General features: G+C 40.9%; 1 protein-coding gene across 24 annotated transcripts in view; it reads right to left on the bottom strand.

The window, feature by feature from the left end:
- THRB (thyroid hormone receptor beta) overlaps positions 1 to 20,977 on the bottom strand; it is a 377,155-nt gene extending 356,178 nt beyond the window's left edge. For 5 of the 24 annotated variants that reach the window (XM_008951635.6, XM_034955984.4, XM_034955982.4 and 2 more), the window contains exon 1: positions 20,247 to 20,385. The gene's annotated coding sequence lies outside the window, so the exon portion shown is untranslated. Of the gene's footprint in view, positions 1 to 19,765; positions 20,211 to 20,246; positions 20,386 to 20,693 lie in introns of those variants that run through there. The other 19 variants (XM_057301612.2, XM_034955981.4, XM_055109567.3 and 16 more) reach the window with 7 other exon arrangements.
- Between the last annotated feature and the right edge of the window lie 2,261 nt (positions 20,978 to 23,238).

Genomic DNA, 23,238 nt, shown 5'->3' on the forward strand with positions numbered 1-23,238 from the left:
TATGCTGTAGGTAGGATAATGACTTAATATGATGAACTGCACTTTTTAATTGAAAGAACATTACGTGTATGATAAATCACAAAGGAAAACTACCACACTAATACGTGGCATTCTATACCTCATGTTCTAAAAACAAAATGTTCTATTTGGCTTGGGCCTCAAAATTCGTCATGTTCTAATTAGTCTTGAAGGCAACAGGGCTACTTTCTACAACTGTAACCATCATGCAACAAAAAGTGAGAGTCTGAAATATGAAGTAAGGATTTTTTTCAAGTGAGCAAAAAATTGCTAAAAATATATTACAACAAATACGAATAGCTATAATTTGATATTATTTAAGTTAATATTTTATTTTGTAGAATAAAAATAATTTATGAAAATTGCAATGATCAAACACAATATTGAAGAACTATAATTTACTTATTTAGAAATGAATAAATGTAAGAAGTTGTTACAAGTGCTACCATTTGCAATATCTTCAATATACTTTCTTACACTAATTTTCAAATCACACATACTTAATATATATACAATGTTAGAATTGTTTTTCTGTATATTTGTATAATTTGTGTATGTGTGTATATATGTGTGTAACTTGAAAATCACATATGTCAACATATATATAGATAGATAGATAGATATAGATAGATATAAAATCTGAAAGGCCATGCACTAGCAAGAAGATGACACTACTAGTGACTAGTTCTGGAACAATTAAACATGACAGTTTTTTAAAAACGAGCAAAACCACACACTGTAACACTTATGCCTAGGCGAGAACACCAGGTATCTCATCTTCACTATCAAGTAAATTATTTTAAAATTTCCCCCAAAACATCATCCTTAAAGAATATGAACACCATCAACTGTTTAAAAATGTCTAATAAAGTAAAGATTCTATATAACAGACATCCTGATTGCAAAAGCTAATAAAGAAAACATGTTTACAGTTCCTTAAAAGCATATGTAAAATCATGTTTAATATAATACTGCTTTAAATAGCTCACTCAGGTCTTTCTAAGGAATCTCTCAAGTAAACAATCATTTCAGGAAAATCTGAGGCCCTGAAGATCAGGAAAGGGCCTGAGGGCACAGTTGGGAAGCTCAGAAGAAGCTGCTAGGTCCACCCAGCTGCTGCTCTTCGGGGGGGAAAAGGCACTTTCAGAGACAACTCATTGTCTGGCACAGATTCTGCCTGCAAGATCGAAAGTACTTCCCTGGAATTGTGTCTCAGCCTGGCATTAGCACCCTGCTGCACAAACCACCTTGGTTTCACCCCATGGACTGGTTTTTTCCCACAGTGGTGAAATCTGACTCTCCAAGGGTTCTCTGAGGCTTGGCTTCACCCAGATCACACCTGAAGAGCAACTTGGTTTTCTTTCCCTCTACAGGGTGTTCATAGCTTCAGAGGGATTACTGCTACAAATGTACAAATTAACACAAAAGTTTTACTATCTAAATTTAGGTACTCATTTAGGTTTGTTAATTTTGTATAATCTTTTAAATTTTTAAGGTATTGTTTCAATGGTTGCCATCTTCAATCAGAGGAACTGAAACAAAAAAATTAAAATGAAAAATTTACTTTTTAAATCTGCAAAGCTAAATGAGTGTTGAAGAAATGTAAATGATTAAAATTCCAAAAAATTAGTTGCAAGTTTGTATCATTTACGGAACCGCACTACCAATTTGGAAACATCCTGTGTCTCCCATAACGTGGCGAATTTCTTTTGGATTCAAAGTTATTATTCCCTTCAAGTTAATGAATGTCCTTTGGGCAGCCTACATTTGTTGTTTTTCTCTTGATTTAAGATGAGTGTTTCATTAAAGGTATGGTTTTTGGGATTTTGAGAAATTATCTGATAGAGTATTGTTTTCTAAAATTAAGAAAAAAATTAAAATTCTTATTGTTATTGCCTTGCATTTGAGACAATTTTAACGTTCCTATTTGCTATTTGGACATGTCATTCAGGAATCTCAACTGAAGAAAATGATCTCATTATCTCAATCATGTGGACAAACATCATCAAATGCTTGCATTTGAACATTGGCCAATATATATAAAGAGACATTGGGTATTTATCGTAGTGGTTTTCAAGATTTTTTATTTTTTATTTTATTTTTTTACTGTAACCCCAGTCAGAATTCCATTTTGCAATCATGATCCAGGACATACATATAAAGGGGTGTGTGTGTGTGTGTGTGTGTGTGTGTGTGTGGTTTCACATTTTTTGGATGAAACAAATGTTTCAAATACATTTGATATACTCTAATACTTTTCTATTTTAGTCTGTTTACTTAAAACTTTTGTTGATCGTGACTTATTATGTTAATTCAAGGCCCACTAATGTGTTGGCAGGTAAGTCTGTAAAACAATAAACTAAATATAATAGGTTAGTCAATACACAACAGGGTTACTACATTAATCCTTTTATAGTTTGTTTTCTGCACTTTTTAAACTTCATTTGAAGTAGAAAAGTAGGAAGAGAACAAAAGTGCTTCTCAAACTCCAGAGTGAATCCAAACTCCAATGCAAATGAATCCCCCGGGGACCTTGTTTAAATGCAGATCCCGGGTTCAGCAGGTCTGGGCTGGAGCTCTAGATTCTGTATTTCTAATCAGCTCTTGGTGATGTGTATACTGCTGGTCTGGGGGCACCACACTCTTGAGAAATGAGGATATGGAAGTCAGTCTGAGGAGATTGAGAGGAACAGACCTAACAGAAATACAGAAATAACTGCATGGGATATTCCACTACTTTGTAGATAACGCTGCCAAAGCAAGGGTCCTAACGCAGGATACGTACAGCACACACAAGGCAGCAAAAGAAGGCAACATCGGGTCAGTAGATCTCTCAGTGACACCGGCACCATCATAATCTTCTTCTCTGTGATCTTTATCCAATTTCCTTTCTCCATAACCTACACCCGCCCAAAAAAGTACAAGCAATGCAATCCTGTTTCTGATTGCTTGAAAGCTACTTAGGAATAGATTACCTGAATATGTGGACAGCTACTAGATCAGGCAAAGCAGAAACTGGTTACAGAAAACCAGCAAAAGAGGATCCAAACAAAGAGTGTGGAATATGTATTAACATTTTATTTAAGGAACTTAAACTGTGAAATTCACTTGTCAAAATGGTCTATGTTCCTAAAAATGTCTTAATGTGAAGAAGTAAATCCTATCATTCAAAGCATCATTTCATAATTCTAAACGATATAGTTAGAATTACCAAACTAGGAAATGTTGAGCCAGTCATTGTAATTGTTTCTGGTACAATACTGGGTTTTTGTACTTTCAGTCTCCAGATTTTGGAGTATGCATATATTGATAAAATAAAAATATTTTTAGTTTTGAGGAAGCTATCTTTTATGTCATCATTTTTTGTATGTATCTGGAGGGGCAGGGAATATGTTGTTCACTACTGTACCCAAGCATGCATCTGGCACATATTTGGTGCTGAATAAATATTTGATAACAAAAGATAGAATGGATGAACATAATTTTAAAAATAACATGTTACATCTTACTATATACTTTATTAGCTAATTTGCCATAACATATTCACTTTATTGTACTGAGCAGAAACCTTTAAAAAGGAGGCAGAAGTGAAAAGTGGAATTCTCCAAATTACAGTTGTTTACAATGCAGATGGGGAAAAAAGGAAGGAAAAGAAAAAAGAGATAGAGGAAAAGAGGGGAGAAGGATAGGAAGAGGCAGTGAGAGACAGAGTACAAGTGTAGGACAATGATTCGTAATTTCTGGGTGGAGTAGAATATTGGCCCACGGAGCAGGAGGTGTGTCAGAATCAACCGGAGAAAATGTTCCAATTTTCCGGATTTGGAAATATCTCCCCCTACCCCATGAGGGCGAAGATCATCATGATGAAAGAGCAGCTATAACTGATGAAAAGCTTAGGGGGTGGGGAGAGATTAAGAGAGAACTAAAGTCTAAACAGTGGTTTCCAACAGGGATGATTTTGCCCCCAAGAGGATACTAGGCAATGTCTAGAGAAATTTTTGATTGTCATAACTGTGGCAGGGGATGGTGGGAGCAGTGCTAATGAGATCCAGTAACTAGAAGCCAGAGATGCTGCTAAATATCCTATAATGCGGCCAGGCGTGGGGGCTAACACCTGTAATCCCAGCACTTGGGGAGGCCAAGGTGGGAGGATCATGAGGTCAGGAGATCGAGACCATCCTGGCTAACACGGTGAAACCCCGTCTCTATTAAAAATACAAAAAAAAAATTGCCTGGTGTGGTAGTGGGCGCCTGTAGTCCCAGCTACTCGGGAGGCTGAGGCAGGAGAATGGCGTGAACCTGGGAGGCAGGGCTTGCAGTGAGCTGAGATCGCGCCACTGCACTCCAGTCTGGGGGACAGAGCGAGACTCCGTCTCAAAAACAGACAAACAAATAAACAAACAAAAATTCCTAAAATATCCTATATTGGACAGGGCAGCCCCTCCCACCCCAACAAATTGTGTGCTCTAAAATGTCAACAAGTCTGAGGCTGAGAAACCTTGCTCCAGGGGAACACGGGGGCATGGTAGAGACAAGACAGAAGCTATTAGGAGAGAGAGCATGCACTCACCATGACCAGTAGGCTGTCTCAGGTGGAAAGTAAGGTCTTAGAGAATGAAGACAGTATGGGAGGAAGATGATGGGGCTGAGGAAGGCAGTGGGAGATCTGGCTGTGACTCCTGTTTCAAGGGATCCCTCTTTAGTAGATCCCAAATCAAATGCTGGTGTGGTCAGCTTAGTGTTCCAGCTAAACGCAGTTTGCCCCTCATGAGAACCATGCAAAAGTCCAAATGAGGCCAACAATCCTCAGGTGGAAGTGGGGGTGACAGGCTGCCCTGCTGGTAGATGCTGCTGGTGCCTTGACTATACTCCCATGGCACCACTTCAGCGCCCACCACCTTGTCTTCTGACTGCCAACACCTGCATTCCTTTGCCTGGAGGATTACTCTGGGCTGCCCAAGTGATAGTCCTGAAATGACAGGGAATCATTTGCCTCTGGAGGCAGTCCCCAACAAATGCCTGACAGATTTTGGTGAATAAATACCTACTCCCTTGCCTCTAGGATGGGTCAACCACAAGACAAGCATTCCATGCTGTATAAGAGTCCCCCAGTGTGACGAAGCTCCAGGTGCCCACAATGCTTAACTGATTTGATAATGCCCACTTTACTGGCTGCTGTCCCTTCCTGGCTCTTCCCCAGTTTCCTACTGGTACTTTCTTTACCTCCCCCCTAAAAATCACTTGCACTTGAATTTTCATCTCAGAGTTTGCTTCTGGGGAGCCCAAACTGATGGCCAGTCTTTTGAAAGAATATTGCACTGGAAAGCACATGATCCTCAGGTTCCTCTGATGTAAGAGCTCTCTGGGTCCACAGTATCCCTTCCCTTAGGAGGGGCCTCAGGATTACTAGAGATTGGCCAATTTTTCCATCCCCAAAGTCCCAGGCACAGAATCCTCAGAGGACCCACTTCCTTCAGACCATTAGAAATACAACTTCAGGAACATTTCATTCTCTCCCATTGACAGAAGCAAAACCACATATTTTGCTCAAGGATGGCAGGGATCAAATGACTCTGGAGCACAAACATACTCCTTATTAGGGCCAACGTCCCTAAAATCAAACTTGTACAAGAACTCTAATGAGTAACAACGCTTGGCTCCAAGAAGGGACTCTTAACTATAATTCTAAGAGGCAAAGAGGAAGACTGACAACTGCCATGGTTCAAATGAAACTTGAATGAATTGCTGGTGGGGATTTAAAACCACAAAAGAGCCAAAATGAAACAGTTATTTCAAAACACTGCCAGACAATGAAGAGAAATGAATTGTATAATAAAATCCCTTCAGGGCAATGTCCAATCACTCATCCTCCATGTAATGGAATTCTGAGATGCTAAAAATCTTAAGAAATAAAAGGCCAAAGAAAGCCAGGCATTGTGAAAGCTGCCACAGGAGCTCTGTGTCCAAGGAGTTCCTCCTATCAGTGAAAAGAAAATTTAAAAAGCGATGGAGCTTGACACTTTCTGAACAGTCTCACAATATCATCCCTGCAGAAATTTGAACCTGTCACCTAAAGAAGTTATTGCTGCCATACAAGTTGAAGAATCAGGCTGCCAAGCTCTGGGTCTTTTTGCCGTAAGCCATTCTTAAGCAAGTTTCCTTACAAATCATCAGATTGTGGATTTTTGCTAGGTTTCATCTTTGCAGAGAACATCCACTTTGGGGCCATGATTCTTCCCAACTTAGTTGAGGAATTGAGAAGATCGTCTATCTCAGTTCTTATATGTGTGGATGCGTTTCTTTCTGTTTGTTTGTTTTTTTTTTTTTTTTACGAAAAAATAAAACAGCAGAGCTTTTCTGCAGGACAACCTATTCCCTTATTTATAATGCAGGACAGCAGGGCCTTGTAAGTGTATATTCTGGTTCATCTGAGGACACGCGGTTGCTCATTTTAAAATTAGATTCATCCTAATTATATGAAAAGAGCTTGCATGTGGTTGGTCAAAACATCAGGAAAGTATTACTCAGCATGTACCTGCTGGGCTTGCCTTCTAACCTGCACTGAACTTGTTTAACACACAGTCCTTGCCCTCTTAGAACTTAAAATCTAGCAAAGAAATATCTCATTGACGAATAAGGGGTGTGGACACTGAATAGTGAAGAAATATAGATATATAGCAAGTGACTAAACATGTAATACTACCTGTGGACAAAGGGGTGAGGGAAAGTGTCATTGGAGTGGCATGTTTCAGTGGGGCAGAACCAGAGAGGATTTTAATCTCAATTCTAATTAATCAGGGCAGGATTTCAGGAGTTCCTTGAATAAAGGATATTGGGAAGTCAGACTGAAACATAAGTGGGGGAAAATATGCATTGGACTCTAAGGGACAAAAGTTTGAATATGGACCGTAAAAAAAAAAAAAATCCAGAACAAGGGAATCCTGAGCAGGCTGGAATCCTGAGCAGGTAAGTGAGTGCCTATTATTATTACCTTTTGCAAACCCTGAGGGATCATTAACTTGGACAACTGACCACAGAACACACATCTTTGAGGCTGAAAAATACTAGGTCATCTATAAAACAGAGATTGTTATCAATAAACAGATAGTAACAATTTAAAACTAACTAAAGAATAACTTATGCAAAATGATCGAGTAAATTTGGAGTCTGACTTCTGGGTCTCTCTCTTTGATTTCCTGCCTTTTGGACAATCATGCTCCATACCTCCCAGGTACAAGTTTACTCAACAAAATTAATTTTACTACTTCCATAATAATGAAATAGTAATAAAATTGTTTTCCATGTATTGAGCACTCACCAGGTACTATGTCCTGGCTAAGCAGTTTATAGCCATTATCTCATGTAATTTCTTCCACAGTGCTGTGAAGTAAATAACAACATTCTTTCCCTTGCACAGATAGAGTGATTGAAGTTCAAAGAGATTAAACTTGCCAGAGACCATAGCTGGAAGGTGGCAAAGCCAGGCATCCAACTCAGTCTGCCTTTCAATGCAAGCATAGATACCTACCCTTGCCTTCAACACCACCTCCTGATTCATTCATTCATTCATTCATTCTTTCTTTCTTTCTGTCTCCCTCTCTCTCTCTCTCCAATGTCCTAGCTCCCAACCAATCCAGGACGCAGGACCCCCAGCTTCCACCCTCTCACAATACACTCAACCAATAAGAGAAGGGGGTTTCTCTTCCCTGCTCCGTGACAGGGCATTAAAATAGGACATAATTGGAGCCCACTGCTGTGCGATATGCTGAGTCCCAGAGACCTTAATCACAGACCACAAATACACTGGGGATTGACAGCATTATTTCTCACCTATTATGGGATGTCAGTAGTTGGCTAGATTCTGTACCTGAGCGACATTATCAGAATTAACTTCTTAATATTGCAAGTTTCCCTTATAAAAAATATTTAAACTCAGAAATAGGCTTGTGAAGTAGAAGACAGCCTTATCCAGTCAAATAGAAAGACACATACTGTTTATTTTTCTTTTATATGTTCTCTGCATGATACTTCTTATCATTGGTTAGTCTTATTTCTTAATAATCTAAAATGCATGTGTCTGTCCTTTGTGTCTTACTTCTTAAAATATTTAATAATAAAATAATAATGTTTTCAAAAAGGTAAAATATGCATAGTTAGAAGAAAAGATTTTCTTTGTTCTTTTTACTTACCTCACTTTTATTATTCATGTCCCTTATATTTCTTTCATTTCTATAGACCTGGCTGAGTATTTAATAAAACACACTTATAATTTGGGAAGAAAACAAGCAAATATTCTTTTGGATTAGAAAAGTGTGTGTCCCATTATAGCAAGAAATTATAGAGTAATTACTAGGTTAAATATTAGGAAAATTGGTATTTTTAAGTCAAGATATTATGTAAAGTCATTTATTTAAATAATCTAAAACTATTATAAAATTATTCCACGAAAAATGGCTTCAGTACCTCTGTCAACATACCAAGAATCAGGTCTAGCCTTTGCTTTCTGACATCTCTATTTTAAATTTTAGTTCTCTTTAAAAAAAAAACAAAAGCATGTTAATAATGTGCTGATAATGATATGAGGATTCATCAGCAAGTTCCCAACACTCTTTGCATACTATGAACTACACAGATTTATCAAGGAAATAAAAATGATGGTCAAAGACAAAAAGGTAAAACCAGGTCTAGCAAGGTTAAAGATGACCCCATAAGGGTGAGAAGGAAGTAAGGAAACAGAATTAGGCCAGATAGGAGGGTGGTATGGCACAAAAAGTAGAACTTAGTTACCTCACTGAATTAAAAAATAGTAGCATAGTGTAGCAAAGACAACTCACTGCTCACCAAATTCTTGCTCCCCTTTCCACAGTATAGACACACTGCTGAAAAGCAGCTTCCCAGTAGGAACTATATTTCCCATCCCATCCCGCTTCATTTAGGTAGGGGACATGTGATTTGTTCTCACCAAGGGAATGTGAGCAAAGTGATTATGTGTTTCTTCCAAGCCAAGGTGGTTAAGAAGCCAGCGTACTCTTCACTTTCTGGTTCCCCTTTCAGCGGTCTGATGCAATGAGCCCATGACCTCAGAGCCATGTCCTGAAGATGGAGGAGCCCAAGACCAGAGGAACCCCTGAATCACTGTGGAACAGAGCCATCAATCAATCAGGAACAGCAATTTTCAACTCACATGAGTGAAAAATAAGCTTCCATTTGTTTGAGCTACTGTGCATTTTTTATTTTATTTTTGAGTGCAGATGGTGTTTTACTAACCAATATATCTGGCAAGAAAAAGAAAATATCTCAATCACTTGAATTAATGATATAATTAATTATATCATTAATTATATCATTAATATATTATTAATTTGATGGAATTTGATCATCATGGAATTTGATAGAATCCCAGAGTTTTAACTCTAGAGTCCTGTCATCAAATTACAGTAGCTACTAGCCATAAGTGGCTATTAAGATGTGCTGCAAGTGTAAAATACACACCAGATATCAAAAGCTCTTTAGAAAGTAAAATATATTCTTAATATTTTTATATTGATTACATGTTAATAATATTCTAAATATATTAAGTAAAATAAAATATAGTATTGAACTTAACCTTACTGGTTGCTTTTCACTTGTCTATAATGTGGCTACTAGAAGAATTTGAACTACATATATGGCTCACGTTCTATTTCTGTTAGACAGTGTTGGGCTACCAGGGGTTAATAAACTATAGCTCATCGCCTGTTTTGTAAATAAAATTTTATTGGCACACAGCCACACCATTTGTTCACATATTGTGTATGTCTGTTTTTGTACTACAATGGCAGACTTGAGAGTTTCAACAGAGACTGTGTGTCCTGAAAAGCTTAAAATATTTATGATATAGCCTGTTACAGATAATGTTTGCCAACCCCTGGGCTAAAGATAACTTTGGGATTATCTAATATACCTACAAGTATCATTTTATGACTAAAAATTAAAGCTCAGATCAGCCAAGAGACTTGTCCGAAATATTTTTATTCTTAATTAGGTGATATTTCCATAATGCTACCCATTCCTGCATTCATTCATTCATTCATTGTCTTCATCCATTTCTAATCTGGATCATTAAAGAAATAAAATCCCCATCAGTTAGAAAATCACTTAACATTAAATACTGAAATGCTTCACACTAAATAATGAAACTCAACACAACAATGTCAATGCTATTTCAATGTAATCATATAGAAACACGTTCCTGTCAGACAGAGGAGCTATAGGCATGTACATACAATGGCAGAGAAACCCTTGAAGTAATATTCAACTATGAATAGGCTGTGAGATGGTCTTTAAATTAAGCTTCACTTGAAAACATTTTAAAGAGAATCTATCATGTAATCTGCTTTCAAATTAAACTTGAAATTCCCCCAAATGTAGAACCAGCTTGCTAAAAATATTCATTATTGGAATTAAATTAGAAAAATTTTGCCACATCTCGGAGAAAGTGAAATCTGTTCCCAAAGACATCACAGCAATATATAACTGCCTCAGCTCCAGCAGGCATCATCTCTCAGTGGACTATTCTAAGAGTCTCTAACTGGGCTCATCACCTCCAGTCTCTCACTCAAGACCTATCCCAAAGAACTCTTTTAAAATAAAAATCTGATTTGCTGAACATTCTTAAGTCTCTTCAAGCTATCAAGACAAAGTCAATCTTCCTTATTGTGCCCAGGAAGGTCCTCGCCATCTGGCTCCTGCCTGCTCCAATGGCCTCATTTACAGTCCTTTGCACATGAGTCAGGCTGGGCTCCTTACAATTTGCCAAATGCTTCATACTTTTACTTTCACTTCATATGCATATCATATTTATTTCTGCCTAGAACCCTCCCACCCCTATGGGTTCCCACAATGTACATTGTACTTAACTATGTCATTGGACTTACAAATATTTTAATTGTCTGCTAAAGTATTAATGCTACCACTACTATAAATAGCTAATACTTAGAAATACTTGACTGTGACTCAAGCACTATATTATTTCATTTAATCTCCACATATTATAGATGAGGAAACTGAACACATGCAATGAAGCCAGGTGAAATCAGCATACAAATCCACACATTTCCCACTCCACGGCCCCAGTTCCAAACCTCTACACCAGCTGTTCTCAATAGGAGCAGTTTTGCCTCCCAGTAGACATCTGACAATATCTGGAGACATTTTTGATGGTCGCAACTGGAGGGTTGGGGGAGCTATTGGCATCTAGTGGGTAGAAGCCAGCAATGCTGCTAAACATCCTGTAATATATACGACAGCCCTCCACAGCAAAGGATTATCTGGCCCCAAATGCCATAGCGCAGAGGAATTACCAGGCTCAAAACGCAAATAGCACCTCCGCTGAGAAACACTACTCTACACTAAATCACCTCCTGTAGATTGCCCCAGAAGATTCCGAGCATCTCATCCATACGACAAGAATTTTTAAATGCTCTACCATGGTGTCTTGGCACTTACCATCGTGTCTGGCACTTGGCAGATGTCCCATGCATTTGTGACCAACGGACAGACTCCAGAAGAAAAACATTACTTATTATAAGGCTTGATTTTTGTGGCAACTTCAATAAAAATAAATTGAAACACATATTCTTAATCAATGATACATGAATGCATGTGCACCACATTCTAGTGCATGGCTTCACTTTAGCAATACCTTATGTTTATGAACCCATAGAGTGGGAGATAGATTAATAAGCCAGATGCCTAGGATTTTTTTCTCACAAGTCCTCAAGGAGATGAGATGCTTTTCAAATCCCTTATAACTGCTACATTACAGGACAAATGTATAGGTTTATCATCTACATAGGTCATAACTTAACTTGTTTCAAAAAATATTTTCTGTGTAAGGTTCCCTTGGTTCCTTTTTTTTTAAAAGAAAAATAACACAAGACTAAACAATCTTATTCTATTCCCTGTTGCAGCTACAATTCAGATGTAGGTACTTTATTCTAGATCTCCAGATGTTAGAAGTATAGCAGAAATTACAGTGAAGCCTAGGTAAAATTTTAAAAGTAAACAGAAATACAGCAGAAATAAACCATTCTCCAGCTTATATAAATTAATACACCTAAACAGCAGAAAGAAAGTCAAGGAAAGATTATGATTATAATGTTTTCAAAGGGACAGAAATTTAGCAGGAGTTTTGCATTCTTGCAAAACACTTCAACAACAGGCAGCATTAGCCAGTGTTGTATACAAGTTGCTAGGGGTTTGTGTGTGTGTGTGAAAAAGCAAAAAGGTTCTGTTGTGGTGCTAGATACTGCTCATTTATCACTTTTTATGAACTGTATTAAAAGGTTAAAACATATGAGCCTGATTTTTAAAAAGTGTGATATAGTGAACTGTTCCTCACAACCTATTGTGCTGAACTTTTGCCACTTAAGGTTTTAGACACGCAAGCACACACACACACACACACACACACACAAATAAAATGGTGATCAAATGAATTTTGCTACCTGCTCTCCCTTTTCTTGGACATTTATAATGCATGCTAGTATAAAAATAGGCTCTGGAAACTTTTACAAGTTTTTAAACTCAAGATTTCCCAAACATAATTGAGCCTAGAGTAAAATAAACAAACACAGCAGTAAAAGAAGTAAAAAGTAATAATATAAGATGAGGATCTGTCAACATATTCAGGAGCAAGTAGAAGGGACTGAAAACAATGACAGGGTTTGTGGCTTGGGACATCAGGGTGACTGTAGCATTTCTCACTGTGATTTAAAAGCTGAGCATGGGAATCACAGCAGAAGCCAGAGACAAGCAGTGCCTTTTCCACTGTATGTGAGAACATGACACACACTTGTCACAGAGACAGATTCTGCACGTATGGACATGCCAGTTGTTAAGACATTTATGACTGTAAGACAGAAATGTGCAAAAAGATGACCAAGCCCAAGAAACATTATGATTGCTATCATCAATCATTATTTTCTGAGCACCTGCTTTGTGTAGACATTGATGAAATCAGAAAAAACAGAATCCCAAGAGAAACAAATGGCAAAGGGAAGAAGTACATCTGAACCATCTTGAGAACCAAGGAACAACATGTCACAAGAGTTACAATACTCAACAGGTTCCTGAATGTCAGGATCATATATTATGCTACTAACACCATGACTATCTTGTCAACATTCCTCATCACAAACATTCCTGAGCCTCCAGAGGAGTCAAGTAAGTATATTCCCTAATAAAGAAGATATGCCTGCTTTCAGTCTACATTCCTTTGTCCACACTTTTGTTTTAATAAACTTGTCACTCATGACTTTCTTATAAATGCCTAAATTCTTGATCACAGAAGAGAAGCCATGACTCCCTGAAGACCCTCTTTGGGAAGTAGGAAGTTGAATGAGCAACTCAGTCCAGACCAGTCCTTTCCTAATTGTGTATGCCTCGTCTGCAGTCCACTCTTAGAACACAGAGACATGTATGTATTGAGGTGTTTGTGCATGTGTGCATATGATAAGAAATAAACTATAGATAGTATTTGTTAAAATAGGATTAGGAAAAATAAAAATTGGATAAAACATGCAGATCAGCAAGACAAACGTAAGTTGAGATATGTAAGCCACAAGTTTCTTCATTGTGATGAGTTGGACCATGAATTTGCCTTCTTTTTTTTTTTTTTAATCTCTAAATCACGATTGTCTCAGCAGATCTGAGACAGATGTCAATGATTTGCACATTGTCCATTGTTCAGTAATTTTCAAATAACTAGAATAAAATAAGCTATTCAATACAATTCAATATATCTTAACTGCTAAAAAAAATACTTCAAGATCCTTCACTGCCTTAAATGAATGAGTAGTAACTGGAAAAATAGCTTTAATAGACAGAAGGCACTGTCTGACAAACAGCAAATAACTGTTTGCTTTTAGCACATAAAGTGGTAAGATGATATCACAGAGGGTTTTTGTTAAGTTCCTTTAAATTATTTTGCCATAAAAGATTTTTTAAATAAAAAATATTGCTTCTTAGAATAATTTTAAACATATCGATGGATGTTGGTCAATCAATAAAATCAATTGAATGATTTCAGTGGTGGCTCATGCCTGTAATCCCAGGACTTTGGGAGGCTGAGGTGGGCAGATCACGAGGTCAGGAGATCGAGACCATCCTGGCCAACATGGTGAAACCCTGTCCCTACTAAAATTACAAAAATTAGCTGGGTGTGGTGGCATGTGCCTGTAATTCCGGCTAAGGCACAAGAATCCCTTGAACCTAGGAGGTGGAGGTTGCAGTGAGCCGAGGTTGCACCACCGTACTCCAGCCTGGCAACAGAGCAAGACTCTGTCGCAAAAAAAAAATAAGAAAAAAAAAAGATTTAAACCACTATACCAATATAATTTAATTTCTGGTAAGCACTGACCAGCAGACAGTACAAGATTATCACAGATTATCTTCTTGCAAAAACCTCAAATGCAGGTATTCTGGGTTGCTACAGGTAGATCTGCCTTCTGTTCAAATTTAATGTGTCTGAGCAAGGGAGATGAGCCCTATTATCAAGCACATCTACATCTATCAGAAACACTTTCCAGGGAGTATATCAGATTGTTAGGACTGACTGTCATGATGGAAAGGCTACAATATGGTTCTCAGGACAGTCAAGGTTCCTAGGTCCTAATTCCAGACTTCCCTGATTTGCTATTTGGAAAAGATCCTGAAGTTCACAGCAGAACTCAGTTTCTCAACTCAATAAAAATAGCACTGCACAAGAAGAGCTGACAGTATATAAAGACTTCAAAGTCCTTTGAAATTAGGACAGTAGGGACCAAACAACATTAGCATTGAGCATAGATCACTATTCTAGCTGTCAGTTGGCCAGGTTCCTGAGAGGAAGATATGGAAATATATTACTTGTGACTCAGTGATTTGGATACTCCCCCCGACTTGTTTAAATGCTAACATTGACTAACAAGTTTGGGAACTTAAATTGGAGAGTGAACATTTTAAATCAGAATCTCACCGGTCTAAATATATTCAACTCCCCTACTACTTGGATACAAGAGATTCTTGAGTGAATCTCACTGGAATTTACATTAATATACATGGGCTATAGAAATCACAAACAATCACCTCCTCAGATATAAAATAACTATTTTTAGGGGCCATATGAGAGACTCCAACAGGTATATCCATCTCATCACAATGGAGACAATTTCAGAATCCTTTCGTATTAATATGTTGTCTCACAGGTCACTGGGCTGCATGCTAAACTGAAAAATGGCTAGCAGGGCCAGGTACATAGTAGACACATAAATATTTGTAGACTGAATGAGGAATCAAATAAAAGAATCAGAATGACTTTAAATAAAGCAAGGAGTTAACTTGCCATCCATTGCTCAACGAGCTTTGACACTAGAACAAGCCCTTCAAGCAAAACAGACAGCTGTGATCTGGACATATGATGCAATGCAGGCAGCAAACGTTCACTCTGGACAAATCCAAGTCCAAATACGACACTTAATACCAACCCAGAAGGGAAAGAGGAGCACTGCCCTTTCTACCCTTCCATTCATTCTTCCAACAGTGTTTCACCTGTGCCCACGTACCAAGCTCTTTGCTAGGCTATGGGGAGTCAAAGATGAATAAACCCACACATTGTGCCTCATCACAACTTAGAGGTGGGAACAGAAATGGAAACAAACTGCCCTGCAGGGTGATAAGAGCTATACAGACTAAAGCCCAAAGCATCAGGGGCCACATGTTCAGGGGTGTTTATGGCCATAGGGTCATTTTCAAGTACCTCGTTGTCCTGTCCTCTCAAATTGCTCTAATCAAAAGTTGGCTGACACACTAGATATTTGGGAAAATTAGCTTACAGAGTGTGGTAACCACTCATTCCTCTAGGTTTCCTGAGCTTTATTTCTGCATTGGGATTCATCACCAGAATCTCCACTGATAGGCCATAGTAGCTCAGGCCCCCAACAATAAACATACTGGGTTACTTTTCATTATTATGTCTTCTGCATTTTTTTTCCATTCCAGAGTTGGTAACAAGACAAGATCATATAAAGAACCTGACTTCACTTTATGTAGAATTGAAGTTCAAGTATTATCCATGATATAATTTGATATTTCACACGAGTATATACTAGTTGGCAAGCACCATGGCAGGCACTCTACATGTGTCATCCTTACAAGTTTAATGCATGCCACCTCCAGACCCCCTTTTTTTCTGTTAACTTGGCTACTACTAAGAAGCTCAGAGCCAAATTAAATACTCTAAAGCAGTAAGCACTTAGGATTGTAGTTTAATTATCTTCCCTCCTCTACAAGATTTTGATCTTTCTTCCCCTCCCATTTTTAACAGTCTGATTTTGTGAAATTTTTACTATGCATTTACTCAGCACACTTATGAAAGTCAATACTCTAGATACAAAAACAAATCACCATAATCTTCAATTATAATTTCCTTTTGCTCTCAATTGGCAAGAGTTTCCATGAATGACTAATTTGAAGATGACTCCTTTGATATTATGCTCTGGTCACTTGAAAACTCAAATAATGCAATATTTCCCACCATCATTTGGTTCAGAATACTTTTATGAAGCGGCAAAAGAGGGCAAAAAGAGGCTGGCTGACTTAACTAATAACATATGATAACTATCAGGTTATTTTCAAAGCTATCACCAAGACCTATTTATTTCCATCTTGTGTTGGATCCTGACCACTACATTTTGCCCCCTCACCAACCACCACTTTTGCAGCCCAAATTGTACCACCATGCACTGGTTGGTCTACTTAGGGCTGCCATTGCCAGAGGCACTGCCAGGACCTGCTGAGTGAGAAGACACTGCCATCACCCAGTGAAGTCTAGTCCCTGGAATTTCACTCTTAGCACTGGCAATGCTTCTGGAACTCATAAAGATTCTGCTGAAATTCAGGGAGTTGAAGGTCAATGTCTTCCAGGGATCAAGGTAACATGTCAGAAAAATTCTGCTGCTGAGGATTTCCATGTATTCAAGGCAAATGCCCTTAGGAGGAACTCGCAGAAATAACTCTTTGCATTGTCACTACACAGAATGGAAGGCCAGCTTTTATTTCGAAAAGAAAGAGAGAGAGAGAAAAAAAAATAGAGTGAACCATATAAGCATGGAATGTGTGCAACACACACATACACACGCACACACAGAATAGATCTTGGCATGCCCAACTGGCACCCACTTAGGATGTGTAGTCAGGTATTTTTGAGAACATAATATTTGGACACAATCATTAATTTATTCACCAAAGAGTTATCCAGCACCTACTGTGTGCCAAGTATTGTTCTAGATGCTGGAAAATAAGAGTGAGTGAGGCAGTCAAGAGTCCTGTGCTCATGGATTCGATATTCTAGGCAAGGATACAGGTGATCAACAAGCATCAATTGAAATGAACAATTCAGATTGCAAATACAATAAAGGAAAGAAAAAGAAGAACAAAACAAACAAACAAACAGAAAAACCAGTGTGATGGGTCTGAAAAGGAATGAGGGACCGCCTTTGCTCAAGTGGTCAGAGAAGGGCTTTCTAAGAAGGTGACACATAATCTTACACTAGAATGAGAAGACCAGGGCGAAGAAACCCATCACCTTTACTCTGATTTCCATCAAAAAGATGGGCTTACTAAAAAAAGAAACATGCAATACCATTTGTGGCTCCACACAACTCATGCTTTAAACAACTGCAAAAACCCCAGGAGAGGAAAGGAATCCACAGCTTTCTCTGCTTTTAAGGCGATTTTAAGAAATCACCTTTCCCAAAGATAATGGATTAAAAAGAAGTTGTCTTAATTCATCTCTAATTATGGCAGAATTTACTACAAAGAAACTGAAAGGAGAGACATGGAATATTCATTCCTCTACATAATGTCAGTTGCTTTATGTAACAATATTCCAATGTCAATAAAAGTATACCTTTGCATTGTAATGCCAACAGGAATTATTTCACTTTAAAAAACCAGTTCTGTAGCTATACTCAGTATTATTTATTTTCACTGGCTATAAAATAAAGCCAAACTATATTTACTAGCAGATGGTCTCACTTCCAATATATAATAAACCTCTGAGATCAGGTAAAAATAGATTCTGTTAGTATTTCTTTAACATGCTCAAATTACAAATGATCGTTCACCAATGTCTTTGTATAAAACACTCCAAACAAATCACTTGGTACTGAATTTCTGTTTGACTCAATTAAAACACTTAGCCACCTGGCATGAAAACATCCTAAAAACATCAACTGCTTAAAATACTTTGCACTGAAACACGTTTTTCATTGTTTCCTAGCCTCTGACTGATTTCGGAATTAGAAAGAATTAAGCAGAAGTGAATGGGGGAGCAGGTCAGTCACTGAATATTCAGAATGAATCATGAAGACGTTAAAATGCAATTTTTATTTCTTTGCAGTGCACTGCATGCTATACATCCTTACAATTTAAATAAGCATACTAAACTAAAGCCAGATAATGTGAAGATTGCCCAACAGGTCTACATTACCTAATACGTTTATCATTATATAAACTGCTGTGCTTGATATTAATACACTGTGCAAGGAATGCTTAATTTCTTGAACTTCCACACAGGTCTTTAAAACTGAATTTCACTAGTACCCAAGACCAATCATGTGCTGAGGAAGAAGGTATTTCAAATATATTTACTGATTACACAGTGTTTGAATCTTCAAAAATTCTAAATTTATGTGGAGAAAGGAGAATGGAGAATCTGAACTTGGCTGTTCATGCAAACTCTTTCCTTTCTTTGACTCACTTTATGAATTGTTATGTTTCTAGATCCTTCTTTTAAAATTTTCCATTTGGGGAAACTTGTACATTTAAAAAAAATTCATCTCATTTTCTCCCTCCCCCTCCTTAAAATAAATAAGAAGGCTTAAGAATTAGCACTAATAATAATCCCACAATGGTCATTGGGAAATCCTCCCCCAAAGTGACAACTGCCGCTAAGAAGGGCAAAATCCACTAAGAATGAAAATTCCCCCAAATGAGTCCTTCTCCGAGGGGGTGGAGGTCACACAGCTGGCACAACTGGTATCACAACCAACTCGAGGCGACCCAGAGGAAGATGCTGCGCCAAGAGAAGCAAAGCGAAGGAGCGCGACCCAGGAGGCTAGCGAAATCCCCGCCAAGCCCCCAGGAGGCGGAGAGAAGCCCAGTCGCCAGGCACCGGCCACGGCGCACGCCAACATTCAGGATAATTCTCCTTTCCAAGCCCGGGAGTTCCAGGGCAGGCGAAAAAGGGGGGATGGGAGACCCACAGTCCCTTTAACCCTCCCCCCTGGCCTGCCAACCTTTTCCGAACCCCCATGTCACACAACTTCCTCATCATGGAAACTTCCACTGGGTTCGGCGCTGAGGATGCCAAACTCCATTTCACAAGGAACATGTCAACAGCTGGGCTTGGGGTTTGAGGAACAGAGTCGCTGCGATTGGAACAGAGCCCGGCCACCCTGTTCCACCACTGTCCACTCCGTAGCTCCCAGCCTGCCGCCGCGCGGTGCCCGAACACGAGAGGGCACCTCCTCCCAGATCCGGGGCGCAGAAGCCCCGCGGAGGCAGGTAATCAGGCTGATGACACCCCCACCACCCACGCTCACCCGCCTGCCCGCCCGCGCGCGCCCGGCTTAGCCGCCCGCACCCCTCCGGGTTCTTGCGACGCTCCGTCACCATCCCGCCCACCCTGTGGACAGTTGGAACTGTCGCCCCCTCCTCCTCTCACCCCGCTGCCTCCGCGCGGTCCTCTAGCCAAATTACCAGTGCCCTGGAGCCGGTTGGGTTGAGCGCCCCTGCCCGGGGAAGGTAGCCTGCGGGCTCTTGCCCCGAGCCCGCGGAGCAGGAGGTCTCTTTTCCAAGCGCACTCACATTATTCATGCAAAGTTAATCCCCGCCGCGTCACGGCCGCCCGCCCGAGGATGTGCGCCTTCCTTGGCCAAGCCCCGCAGTCTCCACCCTCCTCCGCCCCCTCCTCCCGGCGGCGGGGTCCCGGGGAGCGCCGGCGACTGGGCGTCGCGCGAGTCCTGCAAAATGTCAACTCCTTGGGCGAAGAGAGGCGGCCGCAGCCAGGGCCGCGCCGCACCTCCCCGGTCTCTCCACTTTTATAGGCGTAGGAAGCTACTGTGGCTGGGGCACCAGAGTCCCCGCCTCTCCGGGTCCCCCGCGTGCCCGGCCCGCCCCGGCCCGCTTCCCGGGCGCTGTCTTACTCCGGGCCCGGGGCGCCTGCTCCGCGCCGCGTCTGCGAATCGGTGACCTGGTTTCCCCTCCAGCCCTCACGGCTGTCCGACTTGCGCGGCGGTGGCGGCGGCGGCCAAGAGCAGGCAAACCCGGCTCCGCCAGGGGCGCAGCGAGGAAATGGCCTCCTGGCCGCACACCCCGCCGCCGCCGCCGCCGCCGCCACCGCCACCGCCCCGGGCTGCCCAGCCGGTACTGACGCCCCCTGCCAGGCTCCGGGCCAGCGCTCCGACGCGCTCACAGCGCCCGGCTTGCCGACCCCGACCCCGACACCGAGTCCTACGCACTCGAGGTCCCCGGGCCGGCCGCCTCCGCACCTGCCTCCCCAGGTGTGGGCGCTGCCCCTCCTCCTAATCCCGGCCGTGCCCTCCCAGGGTTGGTGACGGTGGTGTGGGTTTGGTGGCCGCGCGTCCACCCACCCGATTGCCTGCGCGCATAGGTGCGGGTTTGGGCGTCATTACTGTAGTTGGAGAAGAGGAAAGAATGGGGAACGAGTGACACCGGGACCGGAGGGCGAGTCTTCCAGGAGCACGTCTCGGCCTTCTTTGCCCGGCCCGACCGGCCCGACCCGTGCCGCCGCGCTCCTCCCTCCGCTCCTAAACCACTTGTGGCGCGTGTCGGGAATACAGGGCGCTCTGGCTCTTCTTGGGGCCTCCGCTGGTCCGACCATCTGGCAGCTCTCTTAAACACCACGGCCACCCCAAGAATGGAAGTTTGGGACGTGCCTGGGTTGCCCTTAAGGAGGACACCCCCGCCCCCACCGCCATTATGCATATCGTGGGAGGCGCGTACAGGGCTGAGACACTCCTCAGGTCCCAGAACGGCCGCCCTATTAATTTGTCTTTGCCCTGGAAATGTATAGATAAAACCAGGAAGACAAAAATAATGTATACTCTTCAAGAGATCTTTCCCGGGCAAATATAGGTCTCTCAAATGCCCCCGACCTTAAGTCCTGGAGACCAAGAAGAGACTTGCTTTCTGAGCTAGAAGGATACTTGGGAAATACCGAGTCCTCACTCAGCTAAAAGGTAGTCAATAAGGAACTATAGTTGCAACAAAACTACTTTGACAACAGAGTACAATTAATTTCTTATAGACAGTATTAAAATAATTCCGACATCATAATTTAATATTCACATCTATTCGTGTAACACGCAATATAATAGAGGTATGACGATATGGATCCTCAGCTGCCTGACAATGTATAGGTTATTTATTGGAAGGTTCTCTATATTTCCAGCCAGTGACATGTATGTTTTATTCTCGCTTCTTCTGAGCGTCCCAGGGAAAGGGGTGAGAGACCCCCCGCCCCTGCTGACAGCATTTACAACCACCCCGCTGGATAAGCAGGGTTTCACTGATGCACTTTTAAGAAAGTTGCAGGCCCCAGAGACCCCATTTCCCTTTGGTCCTCGGTGAGAAATCCGTGCTTTCTTCTCTACTCTTAATAAGTCTGCACCACAGGACTTGCAGGCTTCTGTAGTTGGAGAGCTGTTCTCCTTTGCAGGGAAGTTCCTGGGCTTTGCTCCAAAGCTGCCCCGGAATGTTTTGGTTGGTTTGGAGAAAAGCTGTGGCGTCTACACCACTTGTTCCAAGCAGGCGGCCCCCTGGTGGCTAACTGGGGGTGAGAAAGCTGGCCACTGAGGAAGAAGTCTGGCGCAGGTAGGCCCCAACAGTTGACAACCTAGTCTTCGGGTCTTCTTCACAGCGTGTGAACAACTTAGTATTACCGCGGGGGGGGGGGGGGGGGGAGGGGGTTGGGGGGTGGTGAGGTGAAGCAAATCTTCCTTCAACACGGTGGATCATAGGCTTCTCGGCCTACTGGAACTTTTAATTTTTTTCTCTTCCTGAGTATAACTTGGAGCTAAATTATTTAAGAAGGAGACATACAGCGGACAAAACGAAATGTAACAAAAACTGTTGCTTCTCTTTGTTCAAGGGCTTTGTCTTTCTGATCTCATTTTGCCCAGAAAATTCAGAAATGAGCCAATTAAAGCATGAAATAAATAAAGGGCGTGGCATTATTCAAACAATTCATGAGACTGTGGTAGTAACAATGTTCTATAACAATGGGGGAGGGCAGTTTTACTGCAATGTTAATGATAACGTGAACTACTAGGGTTCCATTTTGAACAGGACCTCTGAGGGCTGTCCTACAGGCTGCATGATGATGGTAAAGAAGGGTTACCAAGAGATCATGTCATTTATTTTTCTGGTTTTACACAAGGTAGGACAATGGAGGAGAATGTCATGATGACTTGATTGAAGGAAGAACATTTATTCAAACTTTAGATTATGTGGTCATGTGTTCCAGCTGACTTAAGAGGGCACACCAAGGCTGTTTCCAGGACCCATTCCCATATTTCACCATAGACATCCTCATTACCAGGATCTATACCTTTAAGCTGATGACTCAGTTCAAGAAAGCAATTCATTCATATATTTATTTATTTAACAACTACTGGGGTAAGAAAATGAATGAAACAGAACCTCATAGGCCTCGGATTGGGCAGAAGTGAGTGAGGCCAGTGATACAAGTGCAGGGTCTGAGCCTGCCTTTATTTAAAATTTTGATGTATTGTTCATCATGAATAATTGTTGCATTAATTTTGATTTTTAAAATAGTGCATTAAAATATTTCTCCTGATTTACTGAGGCTTTTTTTTTTTTCTTTTTTGGCATCCCCTTAAATTTCACACCAGGGATGAGTGCCTCACTTGCCTAAACCTAGTCCCTGCCCTGCTATGCCCTCAGTGTTACCAGAGTCTTTTCAGAGAAGCAAAGTTCAAGTTAGAATGTCCTAGATGTCAAAGATAATTAATATATGGTGAAGGATTTGGGGTCAGGGAGTTAGAGACGTGGGCGTGAGGGGAGGGAAAAATCAGGGAAGATTTCATGGAAAGTGGTGGCACTTGAACCAATCCATCAAAGATGGACCACATTTTGCCAGGGAGTATTGGGACT

Source organism: Pan paniscus, chromosome 2 (assembly GCF_029289425.2).
Source record: "Pan paniscus chromosome 2, NHGRI_mPanPan1-v2.0_pri, whole genome shotgun sequence".
Classification (NCBI taxonomy): domain Eukaryota; kingdom Metazoa; phylum Chordata; class Mammalia; order Primates; family Hominidae; genus Pan; species Pan paniscus.